This window comes from Ailuropoda melanoleuca, chromosome 14 (genome assembly GCF_002007445.2).
Source record: "Ailuropoda melanoleuca isolate Jingjing chromosome 14, ASM200744v2, whole genome shotgun sequence".
Lineage (NCBI taxonomy): Eukaryota > Metazoa > Chordata > Mammalia > Carnivora > Ursidae > Ailuropoda > Ailuropoda melanoleuca.
The window spans coordinates 24,818,930-24,832,949 of record NC_048231.1 but is presented as its reverse complement, the minus strand read 5'-3'; the positions used below and the strand labels follow the sequence as shown (position 1 = coordinate 24,832,949).

Below are 14,020 nucleotides of genomic sequence, written 5' to 3'. Positions count from 1 at the left end.
AAAGGACTTTTTCCCCCCTAAGATATGGCCTGTTGGTTGGCATTTTGTAATAAATTCCATTACAGATTCTAAACCTTCCCAAGGACCCATGGCTTCAATAGGTGTGAATACATCAGTGTCATGTCAAGCACATTTTCCCTCATGACTTGCCACAGCTCTTTCAATGTAGAAGTCTTTTTTATGTTATTTCCAAACGTCTTTTAAGCATGACAACCCAAAATAGCAACTTTTTAAGAAGCTAACCACCTGTATTTTAAAACCAACAACCTGAACACAAGAACTCTCAAGCATATACATCTTAATGCATCCCCATGTATATGGTTCCTGAAATGACTTGAAAATTTTACAGATAAAGAAATTTTGTCATTGGTCATGCACGTACTGGAGAGCTGGTAATATTCCTATTAATAAGATTAAGAAACTACTGGGGTTCCAGACGCTACATAATACTCGGAATAGCTCCATCAAGGTCATTATTTTTACACCCAGCCCATTAAAACAACTTGTCTCATATTCACATTTTAACTTAAAATGAACGTGACAGATTTCTTATGAGAAAAGGAGGCACACTAAAGATATTATGACAAAAGCTATTTTTATGACGCCATACATACTGGAGGTATTAATATCACTCTTCCTATGCAAAAACAAAATATGATACCCCAGATTCCATGTCATTTGGACCAGGAAGATTCTCATTATCCTCATCCTGTCCCTGCACTCCCTCCCCCCCAAAAAAAACAACAGGAACAAAAAAGAGCAGTTTTTAATACAGGGTATTTCATTCACATCTTTCTAAGATCCCTGAAAAGAACAGAAGCAACAGAAATGGAAGTCTAGTTTAAAATAAAACTCGGCGGGGGGTGGTGGCTGGCTCAGTCAGTAGAGCATGTGACTCTTGATCTCGGGGTCATGAGTTCAAGCCCCATGTTGGGGTAGAGTTTACTTAAAAAAATAATAATAAAACCTCTAGGGTTTCTATGGCTTTGTACGTTGACTGCCGTATATAATACCTTATCAATTCTGTTTCTACAACTGGTAGTTGTATAGTTCATAACTCCACTACTGTTTTTTTTACTCTCATAGGAATGGTAAGACGGAGACAAGATAAAGCCAGTGATCACACGATTAATTTATCTCCTTCTTACTACGAAATGACCAGTGTATGTTCAACAGCTTCCTTTTTAATATTATATAAATAATGTGCAACCCATCAATTCAGGAGTTTGAATTCTCTTTAATATTGAGGAAGCTGTTATTCTGAAATCTCCAAGCCCTGATTGAATTATAAAATTAAATTGTTTGCTTTTGGGTAAGGCCAGGATTGCATGTGAGAACTAACTCATGGTTATACAGGAAATATGAGACAGTAAATTAGTGAAACCAAAGGAAATAGATTTAAATTGGGTATTATTATACAAACTTCTTATGACAAGACAGGCCACATGAAATATGGCTTAATGTACGAACGACCCCGTAGAACAGAGTAATAATCACCACGAGGACTTACACATGAATAGTACCCTTCAACTTGCAAATCACTTTTAGATATAGTCTCACACCTGATCACTACAAAAAATCTTTTGAAATCAGCACTATTATAATCCTGATCATATAGATGAAGAAGCTGATTGGCAGGACGATGCAGAACTGCACGGTTTAAGAACTATTACATTAGTGGTGCCTGGGTGGCACAGCAGTTAAACGTCTGCCTTCGGCTCAGGGCGTGATCCCGGCGTTATAGCATCGAGCCCCACATCAGGCTCCTCTGCTATGAGCCTGCTTCTTCCTCTCCCACTCCCTCTGCTTGTGTTCCCTCTCTCGCTGGCTGTCTCTATCTCTGTAGAATAAATAAATAAAATCTTTAAAAAAAAAAGAACTATTACATTAAATTACATATCATTTGTTTCAATCATGATAGGTAGAGTTGTATTTTTCTGTAATAGTGTTACCTCCGTCTACAAAAGACGTATAAAATGGTTTTCTATGGTCCATAAAAGACATAGAAAATGACAGAACCCTACTTTCATGTACTTTATTTTTATATTACCTATGAGTCCGATGGCACACTCGGAATCCCAGCCCTTTTTGCCAAAGACAAAACGTCTTAATGCAGATCCTCCATAAATACATTTGGATTGGCCTTGGTTGGCCCAAAGGAGAGGTAATGATTCAGGCTTCTAATTACCTAATATGTTTCTAATTCAGGTTGTCAGTGATGGATATTGTTTGTTCAATGTTTTATTATCCTCTATTTCTCTAAGTTAATCCATTTGCCTTAAATGAAGGAAATCAGTGTTATTTTTAACATTCCCGAATTGCTGCTCACTGTGAGTTTAAAAAAAAGTTGCTGAAGTTTCTAAACATATCCATCCAACTCAAGTAATACATAGTCATTGACCAAATTAATTCATGAGACATAAAAAAAAATGCCATTTGGCTACAATATTCTGCATGTACAGGCAGAGAAGAGTAAGTGTCCAAGTGCCATTTTGGTTTTTCTGCCACAAATACTGAAAACAGAGCCACTGGAGAGCTCATGCTTGTCCTTTACTTCCCTTAATAAGGATCATCTTTTAAAGGAGTATCAATGCCCTGACTTCTGGCTGTCCGTTTAAGTGCCACAGGAAGGACTGTTTTTTATAAGGAATTTTTTTTTTTTGCTATGATTTTTGCATGTGTCAACACCATCTCCCTTTCAACTTCAGTATCTTTATTGACATTTAGAGTCAATTATCATCTGCTAAGTTATGTACAAATATATACCAGACACATCCATTCTCTCCACCTAGAATATTTCACATTTTTTTGCAAGAGAAGTCCACTGTTTTTGTTTTTCTTTTCTAAGATCACGTTAAGTACTAAAGTTTGGAGATTACAGAAGATCTGAACCAAGTCAGTCACAAAACATGGGACTTGGGGTGGGGTGCCATTCAATGCAACTGCCATTTGTGAAATAGCATAGACTGTGGAGTCAGATACAGCTGGTCCCACTCCAGTTTCATCACTTCCTGGTTGTGTGGCCCTGGTGACAGAAGTAACTGCTGTGATGTTATTTGGGCATGACTGTGACAATTCATACTTCATAAGCCTTCTGTAATGATTCAATTGAGTAGGACAACAGTGTCCAGAAAACTGTAATTCTCAAAAATTGATATGTGCTACAGATGCTTCTGGATGTCTGATTTTATGTAAGAAAAAATAGATTTAAAATACATGTATTTATTATTTATCTTTCCATTTAACAGTGTGAAAACAGTCTTAAGACAGTAAACCAAAAAGCCCTGGCTCCTCTAGTCTGCACAGCTTCTCTGGGTCTCTGGGACTCGAGAGCTCTGTCCCTTCATGTAGGGTCCTTTTACAACCCATTGATTTTTCCTCACAGTATAAAATTTCCTTTGTTTAATTTCACTGGGCTGTTTCCCCTGGGTCATTCTGACCAATTACGTTCCTTGTTGTTTACACTGTTCAACCATCAATAGATTTCATTTTGAAGAACACGATGCAATCATGTGATGGCCGTCTTTCCTGTTATTGAACTGCTGTTGCCTAAAGAATGTCCTAAAGAACAGGAAAATAATTGATGCCCACGAGCACCATAGTCTTCAAGGCAATTATGAAATAAATTAGAGATCTTGTATCTGGGTTAAAAAAAAAAAAAAAGGTAGGACAGAGGTCAAGTTGGAACCAGCTATAACTACCTGATGTTTCACGCCCATGTACTCTCTCTCTCCACTACTTAGTATCATCTCATCTGATCTTCAGAACAAGTCTATGGGTGGGCATTATGAACCCTAGTTAACAGAGGAGGAGACCACCCTGCTGGAAAATCAAATAGCCTGCATTATGTTCTCAAAGCCAAAAGTGGTAGAGACTGTACTCAATCCTGGCTTTCTTGACACCAACTGCCAGACACTTTCCCTGGGAAACACAGGGATCATTAAAGGAGTTTAACTTTTTTAACATAACATTTGAATTACTTTGGGTTTGAATTTCATAAATGTCTACGTCTATGTGAAATGAAATATCCTTTTGAAAACCTGAGTGAGTCCAATGGATTTAAGAAGCTGACCTGGTGTCCAGGGAACTTTTCAGAAGGAAACGACGCCTTTCCTCCTGTGAACCCTCTTCCCCGTTAGCTCTTCAGTAGCTGCCAAACATTCCATTTCAGAAACTACTTGCATTTAGCCCAAGGCTTTACTCATAGTTTTTAAAATGTAAATACTTTAAAAAAAAGTAACCTTTAGCACTGGTGGCAGTTATATTTCTTGTAGTGGGAATGAGTTACCAACTCATCTTGAGACTGGTTTTATTGGTAGGAGCTTGAGGAACCAAAAAAAAAAAAATGATGACCAACGTGTCCCATAGGAGTAAAATTGGAGAGTTCTGGAATTTTAAGGGCGCTAAAGGCAGACAACAACAAAATACAAATACAGCAATAACAATCACCTCCACGATTTCATAATTTTACCAAAGGCTGAGGCTATCTAAAGAACTAATGATTTTCTACATCAGTAGAAATTTAATAATTTGCTAGATTATTTAGATATATCTAAATACATAAATATCTAAAATATTTAGAATTTTAAAATTTATAATATAATGCTACATCATTATACATTTTATTCATTTTTTTTTCATTTCTAAAAAATGTTATTATGTTATGTTAGTCACCATACAGTAAATCATTAGTTTTTGATGTAGTGTTCCGTGATTCATTGTACGCGTATAACACCCAGTGCTCATTGCAATACATGCCATCCTTAGTACCCATCACTGGGCTAACCCATCCCCCTCCCCTCTGAAACCCTCAGTTTTTTTCCTGGAGTCCATAGTCTCTCATGGTTCATCTCCCCCTCTGATTTCTCCCCCTTCAGTTTTCCCTTCCTTCTCCTAATATCCTCTGTGCTATTCCTTATGTTTCACACATGAGTGAAACCATATGATAATTGTCTTTCTCTGCTTATTTCACTTAGCATAATCCCCTCCAGTTCCATCCATGTCAATGAAAATAGTGGGTATTGATCCTTTTTGATAGCTGAGTAATATTCTATTGTATATATGAACCATATCTTCTTTATCCATTCGTCTGTTGAAGGGCATCTCAGCTCCTTCCAGTTTGTCTATTGCGGACATTGCTGCTATGAACACTGGGGTGCATGTGCCCCTTCTTTTCACTACATCTGTATCTTTGGGGTAAATACTTAGTAGTGCAATTGCTGGGTTGTAGGGTAGTTCTATTCTTAACATCTTGAGGAAACTCCATACTGTTTTCCAGAGTGGCTGTACCAACTTTCATTCCCACCAACAGTGTAAGAGGGTTCCCCTTTCTCCACATCCTCACCAACATTTGCTGTTTCCTTTTTTGTTAATTTTTGCCATTCTAACTGATGTAAGGTAGTATCTCATTGTGGTTTTGATTTGTATTTCCCTGATGGTTAGTGATGTTGAGCATTTTTGCATGTGTCTGTTAGCCATTTGTATGCCTTTTTTGGAGAAGTGTCTGTTCATGTCCTCTGCCCATTTTTGACTGGGATATTAGTTTTTTAAGTGTTGAGTTTGAGAAGTTCTTTATAGATCTTGGGTATCAGCCTTTTATCTGTAATACCATTTGCAAATATCTTCTCCCATTCCGTGGGCTGCCTCTTAGTTTTGTTGACTGTTTCCTTTGCTGTGCAGAAACTTTTTATCTTAATAAGGGAAATTTACCATTCTGCTTGGAAGGACTTCTGATATGATTCTATTTTATCTCTTCCCTACATTAGCATTATAAACCAGGCAGTCATTCTGCAAGTTTATTGGCTGTCAACAATATCATCTGCTGTAATAATGCAGGGAGAATTTCCACGAAGGCAAGACTCATACATCAGGATGCCTCGTTGTCTACCTGCCAGGGTTCTGTGAGTGTTCACGTCAAATCCCAGCACTCACTCTGCACAATTCACAATCTAACAGGTGGCACCATCAAGCAAGTGTCCCTGGTAGTCCGTCTCTTTGAAAATGAGGACAAAGAAGTGCAGACTAAAATTAAGTTGCCTAGAAGAATGCATGTCCCTATTCCTTACAGTATGTTGACAATGGCTGACAAATTTCTAGCGGATACAATCTCACAGAACGTGAACAGTAATGTTTTACAACAACATAAACTGAGATTGTAAGATACCTTGATAAATAGCTACTTTTCACACCAGGCTGTGTGCTCCTCTCTCCAGATACAGGCACAGCTTCCGTCACCATCAAACAGCCAGGGGAGAATTACAGACTGCTCCAGAGATAGCTTTGGAAGCTGTTGAGAAGCTGTTAAAAAGTTGCATTCAAATCATGGCATGGTGGAACTCAAACGTGTTCTACAGAATGAAACATCATTTTTGGAGGCAAAAAAAAAAAAAAAAATAGACACCACACTACCGAAAGGTAATGAGAAAAAAAATTTAGTGTTCTACACACTGACAGTGAGCTGTTAGCAAGGTAAAATTACCAAATATTGGTGCAATTTGGAGCTTGCATTTTCTGTTTGGGGAATTATGATAATGTGACAAGGTTATCGTTATAATTAGGAGAGTAATTAAAGTAACGGAGTAATTGCTCTTCTGCATTTTTTTCTTAGTCAAAAAGATCTTAATTGTAGGGGAAAAAAAGAGAGAAAAGAATATCCTTTTTTTTTTTTTAAATTTCTCACAAGAGTCACAGAATCCAAAATCAGGCCGACTAGTCACATTGCTACATATAGCATCTTTCAACTTTCTTTTTATGAGCAACTTATTTTTTTTAGCTGTTACAAATTCCTTGTTACAGAGCATGGATTCTACATGTGAAGACTGTCTTTATTAGGAAGCAGTCCCTTCTTGTGTGATATCACTTTTAATTTTTATAGGTTATGGGGCTTTTCTCCTCCATGCTTCCTGATTCCAGATTTAGTTTCAATTAATGATATGGTCACACGGTTGCAACCATACAAATGAGGAAAATCAAAATCATTCCTCCCGGGTAGGTGTAAGTCCACAGGTAGTAGACAAGTAACAATTAAAAAAAAAAAAGAAAAAGAAGAAGAAAAGAAAGAAACCTACCCATCCCTGAAGAGTCAGCCCTAGAACAGACAAAGTCTGTCTGGCAGAAATACTTTGATGTGCGGAAATCAGGATGCAGCATTAAGAGATTTGTTTAAATTCCTGGGGGGAGAAGGGAAGCGGACCTGGCAGAGCTACGAGAAAGTCAACATTTTTGCTCAAATCCTGTGGGCTTCCCAGAACAGATAAAGAGTCTTGCCAATTTTGCATGAAGTGAGAGCTATTGAGACAGGCCCACTGACTCATGCTAACTAGCCATCCATCACTAGTGACTGATGATGACTGAATGCTGCCAACATGGGGGATCCTGGGGCCCTAGATCTAACCTGGAATTCGCCATCCCCCTCAGGGTGGGAAGAGCAGCGAAGACCCGGGTCCCAGCGGTGAGTGCCAGGAACATCACTGGAGGGAAACTGAACCACGTAACCTTGTGCAAATGATACCACTTCCGCGAGCCTCCCTTTCCTGACCTGAAAAATAATAATCCAATTCATGTAACTTGCTGAACTACTTATGAGGTAAAAATAAAATACTACTTATGAGGTAAATAAAATACTACTACTACTACTAATAATAATAATAAAATAAAAGAACTTTATAAAGGGCTTTATTTATTCCATATAGACGTATATATATACATGGAGTGCATATTGCATATAATCTTTACTACAAGCAACTGTGGTTTGGCTCCCTGACTCCCCTTCTTCTGGGCAGTGAGAACAATGTATTCAAAGAACATCTAAACTATTTGGAGACAAAAGAGCTTATATTCATTTTGGTGTCAATTTAGCCCTGCAGTGATTATGTACTGCTCCTGGTAGACCTCTTTCTGCTTCTCTGCTTAGCGGTTCCTTCATCAAAGATTAGCTCAAAGGTCACTTCCTCCTGGAGCCCTCCCAAGGTCCCAGAGGGGAAATGAAGCTCACTTTTACTTGCTTAAGCCGCTGCATATACCCCCCACCACCATCACCACCATTGCAGGTTATGATACTTGCTCACTTGCCTGGCTACCTCCAGCCATGAGCAACTTGAGGCAGCGGCTGAGTCCTCTGAACCTCTGCCATCCTTGGCTGAGCCCATGATCAGAGTACTTACTGTCCGGGCTTGAATCACAAATTCTTCAGCTGGAGTAACTATGACCCTTATAATTGCATGACTATGCATGCACTTGAGTAGGTAAGTAGAGACCTGTGTGTATACATGTGCTTCTATGTGTGTTCATCTGCTCATACCTAGATCTAGAGCTATCTTTTAAATACAGGCTCCTTGCATTAGGATACTAAACTCTTAGGAAGTCACTACCCACCCACATTACCCGATCCCAAGGAGACCATGGGAATAAATGGTGCCTTTATATCAGGAAACGTTATTTCCTGAAGGTTATTATCTGCTCTGGCAATAGCAATATCCTAGCAATTACTCTAAAGAAACGTTGTGTCCAATATGCACAATACAAAAGCATTCCAAAAACAAAGTGTTGATCCCTCAAGGAATCCTGCCTCGGGAACTCCCCGGTGAATAAACACCTCGAGGCTGATGCTAAGGCAGCTGGCTGCCCCTCATCAGAGCAGCCGCATCTTCCCTTCTCTTTTGTGATGTGATTTTAAACTGAAAGCATTAGGTAACAAGAAGCACTGTAATTAAAGCTTCAAACAGAAAATGATTGAAGAAACACTGAAAGAGATGTCTCCTTTGAAAGTGCACTTCAATTCTCCCTGCGTCTCCAGAAAAAAAATGCCTCTGACAGTCTATATTTTACCACTGTTTCACTTAATAATGCATATCGACATTTATCCAGGAAGATCGGCCCTTGCTTTGCTTCTCATTAAAATCAGCTAAGCACCTGCCCAAGACTCTGATTCTCCCCCAACAACCTCCACACTTTGTTTTCTCTGTTTGTTCTCATTTCCTTGTTTTGAAAATTAATTTTTGAAGCAAGGATCAATGTGGCAGGGTGGAAACATAGTTTCCCTGGAAAACTTGAGGATAACTCAGTGGGGGAAACGAGAGCCCTTTGTCTCTTGTTCTGTTTGCAAAATGACAATTTCATCACCCTCATGAAAACACATACATGCACAGGATATATATATTCCTAGGGCAAAACAGACCACATGGAACGTTCATTATCCTTATGCTCTGTGCTTAGAACATCCTAAGAGACACTTTTTACAGATGCCCATTACCTGCTTTACCTTCTAAAAAGGGTCCCAGATTAACTATTTGTACAATCACCACTTTCTTGCTAATGTGAACTAGTGGTATACAAAACACCGTTGTAAGAAAAGTCTTTCTGTTTGCCTTTGTTTTTATCACCTCTGGGTCTCTAGAGGGACATCACCTGCTTTATCTACAATTTACCTCGGAAAATTGAGGTATTCTACTCATCAAACCTAAAATTCATAATGTAAACTTAGAGAAGAACTAGTTCAGGCAGATTTTTTCATCACCTCATTCAATCCTTGGTTAGGAGCTGTGGAGGTATGACGAGACGCATATGATATGCACACTGCTCTCAAGGTATCTGCAAACTAAGAATGTAGCTAGCTAATTAAAAAAAACTTTACATAAGAACACTGTAAATTAGTCATGACTCTAGCTTCCAATAGAGTAACAGGGTCTGTGTTTTTTTAAGTTGATCACTTAGAAAACAAGAAGGGTTCACAAAGTCGATTACTGGACGATTATGATGGTGCAGAGATGGTGATAGGGCAGCACTGGTTAGAGCTAATCTAAATAGCTAATACTTCAGGTGCACATACCACGTGCTGGCCCCTGTTCGGAGCACACTGTGCCAACCAACTCACTAAATCTCAACAACTTTATAAGGTAGACGTTATCTCCTTGCTGTAGATAAGAAAACTAAGGCACAGAGATGTGGTAACTTGTCCAAGGCACCAAATAACAAAGACGAGATGGGAATGGAACCCAAGGAGCCTGGCCCCAGGATGAGCTTGACCATTTTCTACAAGTCTGTCTCGGTACAGGTGCACCCCTGCGCAGGGAAGCAGGTGCAACATTACTGAGCTGAAAATAAGATTCTCTCCAAGGAACGTGTAGTTCTCAGACCAGGCTCCGGCTACAATTTCTTTTTAAAGCTAAAGCATTTTCTCAGTAGAATTTTACCACCAGCTTTTTGACACGAGTAGAGGTCCACTTGTAGGTAAAATTTAGGGAAAGAAAGCGGGGTGTTTGAGATGTAGGCTAGAGCTTGTCAAAAGGTTAAGCTAAATATCTCCAATAAAGCTCCTACCAATGAAATTGCTATGCCTTGCACATACTTCTGTATGCTTAACTTTCAACAACCCAGTGGGCATTCCCACAAATGCCAAATATTGCAGATAAAAATCTATACAACTGTCTCTAGAATACCAGACTTTGAAGACGTTTTAAATATCCAAACAGCACTGCCTATTACTGCTTTGCCTACTACTGCTTTGATTGAATTTTAAGAGAATCATCTGCATATTCCAGGCAGTCTTAAGTAAAACATATCTATATTCACAAGACTGAATTTATCAGCTTAATAGTAACTTTCTTAGTTATAGGCCTTCTATCCATATTGTATTAACATCTCACTGCTAGAAAATAGGAACATGTGTACATCTTAACGCTTATTTTCTTCCTCTAAACATTAAAAGTTCAAACAGCTATTTCTTCTCTAGTTTTCAATAGTTGGCTTTCTTCCCCTTTTGTTCTCTCCTCACCAGATTCATTTTAAGATTTTCACAGAGGGGAGAAAAGGTTATGTTGCCGACCCGTAGCGTCTTATAGGAATCTGGGCATATTCTAATACACTGACTAGTTCATTTCTGAAGGCACAGCAAATTATGAGGGCTGCCAACCTCCTTTGGCCCCTTACATCAGGATCTGAATCTAGGGTGACATTTGATGTGAAAAGCCTTCAGTACCTTGCCACCTGTACTCTTTCCATCTCTCCGTTTCAGTAAAGATAGCTCTTACACGAGGAGTAAAATCAAATTTCTAACTTTCAAGTGTCTAAGGACCACAATTACATTACCAGAATGGTGCCTATCTCCATCAGACAGGCATTATTAGACGATGCTATAGGTCTTTAATCCACACCAGTGCCTCTGCAGGGGGTGATGTATAGCCAGGGGGTGAGGGCCTGTGAGGCTGGCTCATGACAACACCCCCCTGACTCCGCCATACAACAAGCCACCTTCAGGGGAAAAGAACCTCAGAATCACCTTACCAGTGCCCAGTAGTGATACAGTACTCTTCTCTTAACCAGGCCAAATTTATTGAAATTCAGAGCAGCAGCTCTCTGTTCTTACATTCAAAAAGAAATGGCTACAAATATATAACCATTCCTTGGATCAGGTTAAACACGACACTCCTATTCACAATGCTGACTGTTTGGTCAAAGCCAATGGATTGAATTTTACAAATAATGAATCAAGTAGAAATATCACAGTTTTAAGAGGGAGGGATTCTTTGCTCTATTGAGTTGAACTGATTGTCAGCTTTAATTAGAATGTCAGCTTTCAGTTAAGGACAGGGATGGAGGATTCAAAATAGGTATTCAAGCAGCAAAGACACGGTCTGATGGGACTTCAGAGCCATCTGTATGGCCCTGAAAAGCTTCAAAAAAATGAAAATGTTGTGCATCCTGGACTTTATTTCTTAGCTGGACTAATATTTCAGGAAATAAAGCACATAATAGTTCCATTCTGTAGAAAGGGCATTTGCAGCCTGTGACCACTCACTGACAAATGTTTGTCCTCCGCAGTGATTTTTTTTTTCTTTTTGCAAGACGACAGTTTATTAAATCCCTCAAGAAGACTACTAAACCGGCACTTGGAATTTTCTGGCATTTGGGGCTTCAATAAACAGTTGTTGATTGCTGGCTCAATCATGCATCTTTCTTTAAATTTTTGTAGTGTCCTGCAGAGCATTATGAAGCCCTTTAATAGGTAAGTTAAGTGCTTTGAAAAAGAATAAAATAAAATGTGTTCTCCTTTCTTCTATATGAGAATGGAAAGAGAAAGGAGGCTTGACTTGCTACTCCTGATGAGACTTTCTTTCCAATTTGAACCCTCAAAATCATGTTTGGAAAGTATGTGCCCTGCCCTACAAACTGATGAATATAAAACTAAATTTATTATTTGTATAGTAATTTGGATAACCGTGTCAAGCACACAGGCAGGGCTGCATTTCAATGCACTCTAAAAGTCATCTGCTGGGCTAATTCTTCAATAGGACAAAAAGGCTCTGACCCTTTCCAAAATTATAGTGCAGAACCACCACCACCAACAAAATTATCTATAATCACCTGTTGGAGGTAAGCTGAAATCCATTTTTTTCCCCTTCCTCCTCTATCTTTCCTTCTTTCCCCCTTCTCCTGTGATTCCTTCTTGCCTTCCACAAGTATGTGTTGAATCCCTAACTGTGTACCAGATCGGTGTGGGAACTGGGGACAAAATATGAATTAGACAGCTGTCGTTCCAAGGGGTTCAACAAGGAGAAATGACTCTTGGATGATTCCACTGGTATCACTGAGAGAGATTGAGAGAGAGAGCGTGCGCATGTGGAATATTGGGGGCAAGCATTTAAAAGTCGGCCACTACTAAATACCCTGTTTGCATTCTAAGGAGATTTGATCATCACATTTTGTCCTGATTTCATGTGTCTTGGCCAATAAACTTTTATGGCCGCATTATCCATTGCATCCTTTTTCTGTCTGAAGGCTGCAAAGAAGAGTGGGTGTGCATTTCATAACAATGATTAAGGCAGATATCTGTACAACCTTACTTGAATCAAAAGAAAAGAGCCACCAGGTGGAAGGGGCTGCTCTCTAAGTCTTCTCTACCTTATTTTCTGTATGTGTGGAGGCTGAACGTCTTTAATTTGAAAAAAATCCCATAGTCAAAATTAAATGTGAGAGTCATATCCTGCCTGGCATCAAAAAATGCCGTTACCTCTGCAGTCTTCTGAAACTAGATCCGAGTGGTTAGGCTGGTAAATGTCCAGAGACTTAATGCATGGCAGAAGCATCAGATATAAGAGAAACAAGACTTGTTAGTTACAGCAGTTTAGGCTTCTTGGCAGGATTTCTGAAATAGCTCGCTCACACCAAAGGTTTCCCAATCAGCTGTGCAAATCCTGCCAGAAACCAAAAGGTCCCCATGTCTTATTGGTCTGTAACAGCAAACTCCCAGCTATGACAATCAACAACATTATCATTGTCAAACATTTACTGAGCTTCTAGAGGGAGCTAGAGGGACTGTATCTCTCGTTGAAGAGGCTGGTGGGATGTTCCTCTCTGATCATCTGTCTTTGGTAGCTTTGAAGGGCATGACCGAGGCTGGGGGCAGTAATGCAGGGACACATTAAAGTCTGCTGCTTTTTGAAAACATCAGAGATACTTACCATACCTTTTTTTGAGTAAGCCATTTTGCAAAGCCTGTCAATAACTATTGAGCACATAATTCGACCAGGTACTATGCTAAATGCTCCCCATATATTACCTCATTGAATCCTAAGGCGACTCTTTAAGGAGGTTTTAATTTGGCTATTTCCACTGCACACATGAGAAAAGTGAGGCTTATATAGATTAAGTTCTTTGCCAAGGTGCCAGAGCTGTCAAGTACGGAAAGCAGCTCCAAGCCCTTGCAGACAAAATCCAGAGCCAAGCTCCTAATCACTAATGTTAGCTCTGTAGATTCTGATAATTAGTGATTACTGAAACTGCCCAGGGTTGAACAGATGAAGAAACCGAGGTTCAAGAATGTTGAGTAATTTGGGGCGCCTGGGTGGCACAGCGGTTAAGCGTCTGCCTTCGGCTCAGGGCGTGATCCCGGCGTTATGGGATCGAGCCCCCACGTCAGGCTCCTCTGCTGTGAGCCTGCTTCTTCCTCTCCCACTCCCCCTGCTTGTGTTCCCTCTCTCGCTGGCTGTCTCTGTCTGTCAAATAAATAAATAAAATCTTAAAA

General features: G+C 39.5%; 1 protein-coding gene across 3 annotated transcripts in view; it reads right to left on the bottom strand.

Annotated features, from left to right (window-relative positions):
- Positions 1-14,020, bottom strand: part of FLRT2 (fibronectin leucine rich transmembrane protein 2) — a 97,420-nt gene that overhangs the window by 62,476 nt on the left and 20,924 nt on the right. The window lies entirely within an intron of this gene.